Raw genomic sequence first — 5,960 nt, 5'->3', positions numbered from 1 at the left:
TTGCTGCTCCCATATATCTCACACTCCCCTCCACTCCCATCCACTTCACCTGAATGTGGCAGCGAGCTCATTAAATGTGTAGATAAAAGATCAGAGGTTGTTTCGCTACTAAATTTGCATTATTTTCAAACATTTGTATTTGCAGCATAATCGCGTGTAAATAAATAAATTCTATTGAATTTCAGCTGCAATTGATAAATAAATTCGTGTATGCTAATTATATTTAAACGTAATGCGACGTAGGTCAAAAGGTATTCAAAATATATGTATATGCAGACTTGGACACACATGTGTTTATTAATCAAATGCTTTAGATTATTACAGGATAATGTCATTCAACTGACCAAAAACCAATAATAATTGCACTAATTTAAACCAAATATTTGTCATGCTTTATAATTAAAATTGCGACATGTTTTATCAATATTTGGACAATGCATTCAAGATTAGAACAAAAAACATGTTTTTCGGCATTTCTATTTACCAATAATGAAATTGCAAATAAATTTATGTAATTACTTAGTTGTTTTCCACATCGGTAGACCTCACGATTTGCGCTTTGAAACACATTAATTATGAGTAATTTATCCATCGAATAGTTGATGTGTAGCGCATCTCAGCAGTCTCCCAGACTGATCAAAGTTCACCCCTTTTGTGTGTGCTGAACATACGTGCAACTTGCTGTTGATTTTCCTGAGCTCGCTTTAGCATAAAGTCTGCCTCTTTTTTCCTTTATTTTTTTTTTGCGCTTCTTGAGGCACTCGGCATTGCATTATTTATGTATGTACATACAGAGCAGTTGTCTAGAATTTTTGTTAATAATTCTTTGTAGCAGCTTGTAAAAAATATAATTTCGTTATTTTTCTCATTCATTCTATACTGCGGCTATTAAGCTGATGATTTTAATGAGTGAATAATGTGTGTTCGGCCCCCCCTGCGGCATTAATGAAACATCAGCAGCAGCAGCAGAAGCAGCAACAGTTTTTCTGCTTTAATTTTTTAATAACTTTAAAGCAGCGAACTTGCCACTCGAAATGGGGGCCACATGTAACCCCAGACAACAACAACAACAGCAACGAAATAACTCCCAACTCACAAACCGACTCCATCTGCAATTGTGACTGTGACTGAGATCCCAAGTGCGACAACGACAACAAGTGAAAAAGCTACAGAGAGTGCTCGACTATGAGATACCCGCTATAATGAACGCAAAAAAGTGTGATATTATTCATTAAATATACCCAATTAATATACTGTAAAACTACTAAAATATACCAGAGCCTATATACCCACTACAGTGTGGAATTATTTTTCAAATATACCAAATTAATATACTGAAAAGATACTACAATATTTTGAAGGCTGTCAATATAAGGACAACATTGAGGTATTGTTCTTTAAATATACCAATTTAATATACCGAAAAGATTATACAATATACTGAATATTGTATATCTATATACCAACTTTCAATATAAGCAAAACGGTGCTACATTATTTGTTAAATATACCAAATTAATATACTGAAAAATACTACAATATACTGAAAGCTTGGTATATCGGTATAACAACTTTAAAAATATACCTAAAATACTAAACACACCGATGGCTATTTTTGGTATATACATACGCACACTTTCAATAAAATACCGGATATAATTGTTATATTTAAAATATATCATAAGTACAAGATACATACATACATCTGAAACCATAGCAACTCCTGACTATAGGCAAAGCCTTATATTATATATCGTCTTGGCTCTTGACGCTGATCAACAATATACATATGTATGTATGTACTTTATGAAGTCTGAGATGTCTCCTTCTGACAGTTAAATACATTTCCTGTTGGCACAAAGTTATAATACCCTACTACCTTTTGCGTAGCGGGTATGACAACTCCGACTTCACTTAAAGGTCAGAGGCAGCCAACGAACGCACTCCAGAGGCGTCTCGATGTGATGTTTGTTTGTTTTGTGTTGCTTGTCGACATGTGTCTGGGGTTGCCTGCCCCCCCAAAGAGCTGGCAAAGCGAGTGGCGCATTAAATTTGTCATTAGGTTTTGTGGCGCATCTAGAAAATTACATAACTGCCGCAGACACGCATCAACTTTTTAAATATTTAAACGTTCTAATTGCCCAAAGACACAAAATTCTGCTAGCCGTTGGCCACTTGAGGCTGAATAGCTAGCTGGCTATGGGAAAACATTTCTTTCGTTGACATAGATAATTATGCTGATTACGATTGTGTCACAGATTATGTACACACGGAGTGACAAAATGCCCGAGTTGGGGGAAATGTGGTTGAAGAAGCTTTTGTAGTGCTGCATTTTCGGGAGTGTCAACTGTAATGAGCCCTTGGCTTGACTTTTCATTGCTCTGCTTGGCTGACAGAAAGCATTTGAAGTACTCTGCTTTCGGCTTCAACATTTTTTTAAATGTCATTCTATCTGTTATTCTCACTCACCTCTCCCTTTCTCTTTCTATCTTTCTATTTCTCTTTCGCTCGCGCTCTCATTTTCAGTGGCTTGCCACTGCATTTTTCCTCTAAGCTGTGACATTTTTTATGGCCTGTGGTGATGTTTTGACCTACTAATTTAATGATGCTAAATGGCGTGGCAGTTGATTGCCAAAGCATGCGGGCATTGCAGGCGCCACAGCCACACCCACTTCGCCTCCGCCTCCCACTCTTTTTCCCTCTTGAACTGTGAATGGAAGGAAGCTGTGAGAAAAAGCTCGAGTTGCGCTTCAAGTGCTACAAATGAAAGAAATTATATTTATTGCTTAGACTTAGGCCTATGAAATACTCAAGTAATGCACAGCCCAAGTGCCCAATATCTTACCAAAAAAAAAAAAAATAACACAACAAAAGTTGTGCGACTCTTTGAATAAGATGCTTCCTGTTTTTTGAGGCTTTCCAAGTATAATTAAGAGCTTTACGGCGGACTAGAATCTGTGATTATGTATGAACAACCAGCATGGCTTTTTCTTTTGCATGCTTCTATTATAAATCCTCTTTCATTTCTTCTTATTCATCTAAGACAAAATCCTCTTAGTCTTCAGTCAGACTAGACTCAAAGTTGAAGCGCATTTCAGTGTCTCAGTGTGGTGTCCCCATCTTTATCTAGCTGGCAGCTTCATCTCCGGTTGGATTTTACACTCTCTGACTACGTAAAATTCCCCAGGTGCTCGATGCACTCTATTTGGTTCTGTTGGTTCTAGTTGCAGCTCTGCAGCAGCTCTTCAGCTCTTTTGACTTCGGCCAAAAGGAAGTAATCCATTCTGCGGGCAGTTTTCAATATCACTTTCAGCGACAACTTCCTGCGCGTCGCATCATCAAAAACTGTTGGCACTTTGCATACAAATGTGATGCAGAGGCGGCTGAGGAGGCGAAGGAGGAGAAAGGGAACACAACGCGGCAAAAAAACTTATCGCAACATTTTAATAACTGCCGGCAACAGTAGCCAACTACTCTATACAGTGGCTGCTGTCTCCACAGTCCGCTTTGTCTCTGGCTGGTGGCAGCTTTCATTAATTACCAAGAAAAGCGAGTTTTTTTCTCCTTTAAGCCGCTGCACTTTTCCTGCCAGTCAGAACAGTCAAGCAGTCAACTGTGTTCGTACCTAGTCTATATATAAGTATTTTCCGCAAAACTGGCGAGCACGTCAACAGGTTGGCGTTGGCCCTAACTGGGCACAGCTCCAGGCTCTGGATCTGGCTCTGGCTCTGATTCTGATTCTGACTGTGGCTTAGGCTCAGTTGAAGCTGGTTCTTATCTAGCGTCAACATCACGCAACATGCGCGTAATTTTATGAATGAAGTGCTTGCTGCCGGCCAGGATTCGACTCTGAGTCGTATTCATACTCGCCAACTGGTCGGGCAAGCTCTTAATTGCACTCGCACCTATTTTTTACAGCAGCAACAGCAACAGCAGCAGCAGGCAACATGGAACATGAAACAAGAAAACGGGCAACAGTTTGTCAGTCAGGTTAACAAATTGCGTTAAAGCGTTGCAGCAATCGCAAACAGGTTTTCTGCACATCTGTGCCTCATTCTAGCGCACTTGTTGCATCAGCAACAGCAGCAGCAACAGCAACAGAAACAGCATCATCATCATCATCATCGTCATGAGGCACACGAGAAAGAGCGAACGAAGCCTTTTCACTTGCTGACTGCGACGCGCTTATTAAATATGATTATGCGTTCGATTGCAGCCAGGCTGGACTGGCCAGAAAGGCAGGCAGCAAGCAGCAAGCAGCTTTCAGTTTGGGGCAACTAGGGACTGACTGGCTACAATCACAGGAAGTGGAGCCGCGCCAGGCGTCGTCACATTTGGCGGGGCAATGCTTAGAACCTGCCCCCAGAATGAAGCGAGCACAATTTCATCCAACCTTCCTTCCCCATCCCCAGCCCCTTCTACTGCCTCTGACACTGCCCCCGCTTGGGGCAGGCAACGGCTGCTGCCAACTGCTGCCCACTTTTAATGAAGTTTTCCGTTTCGTGCCGCTGTTTGCTGTTTGCTGCTTGCTGCTCAGCATCCTCTCGGAGGTGGCTTTTAATTTACCCTGCAACAATTCGATAAATTTGCCATACTCTTAAACGGTTTGTAATTTAATCAAATTAAATGCATACATTTTATTACACAACAATTAGCAATCCACCAAATAAATTCAAAAGAGTAACTATAAAATTCTCAATTATGCTTTTCAAGAGTTCATCTTGACAATTGTTTTTTGCAATCACTTTACCATAAAAATGTCCAAAAAGAGAGCATGTGATATTCGACTTTTTTTAACAATATCTTCTCAATATGCTCTAAAGTCGAGCTAAATAAAAATCCATTGCCCGTTTCAAATGTTTTAATTAAAATTTAATGAATTCACTGTATTTAATTATGCATTGTGTGTGTTTCTGTTTTGTCGTTTTGTGCACATTCAAAGTATGCTGAAAATTAATTTTAATTGTTTTGCCTGTTATTGTTGTCTGCTGCTGTTGCTGTTGCTGCTTCTCTTAGTGCAACGAGTGGCAATCGAGGCGATTATAGTCGTATTTTGCAAAGACTCTCCCTGAGCCTAGGCAGAGCTCACTCAGCAAGCAGACAACATGATAATTAAAATAGCATTTATTGCATTTTATTTGATAACAAAAACACACAATCTGCTGATGCTGCTGATGCTTCTATAACTTCGTTTCTGTGAAATTGCAATTTTAATTAACTGACATTTTGCACAGTCGGAGCATAAACAAATACTCAATTTAATAAGCAATCATAACAAAACGAATATTTTTACGCAATGCACGAAATAATAAACACAAACTGCACAACATATAGTTTATTACATTTATTAATAATTTAAATAAAAGCCATGACGATGTAAAATCAATTAAAATATGCAAATGTTAAATATTGATTTCTATAATTTATTATTCTGCTACTGATCTCTTAAAACTCTCCTCCAGCCTGAGGTCGGTGAAAGCAACGTATAGAATAACTTTTTGTGTGATCCGCTAATGTTGGCCACATAAATTAAGAAATAAATATTATTAAATGCGCTATTAATTAAGCGGAGCAGCGACGCTATTAATTAATAAAATTTCTAAACAAAAGCCGCCGTTAAGTCTCCGGCCCCCCAAAAACAATTAGGCGTCATTTAAGGTGCAAGTCGACACGCCCACTTAATAGAGCCCCAAAAAGCCAAATGAAATTGTGGCCTGAGAACATGATGAACGTGAACAAAAAGCCAAGCGCTGATTGATGGCAATAGACAAATTTGGGTACAGCCACAAAGCCATATACCACATAATGAAGCAGGTGCTTTATCTTTGTATGTGTGTGCCAGTGTCTGTGTGTGTGTGTGTGTGGGTGAACTGTACCCAAAAACCATCCCAGAATAAAATATGTAAATTTGTAATTTTTCAAAGATTTGTAAGTTATTTATTCAAATACTTTTGTTTGAA

This window comes from Drosophila albomicans, chromosome 3, assembly GCF_009650485.2.
Source record: "Drosophila albomicans strain 15112-1751.03 chromosome 3, ASM965048v2, whole genome shotgun sequence".
NCBI classification, from domain to species: domain Eukaryota; kingdom Metazoa; phylum Arthropoda; class Insecta; order Diptera; family Drosophilidae; genus Drosophila; species Drosophila albomicans.
This window is presented reverse-complemented; position numbering follows the sequence as displayed.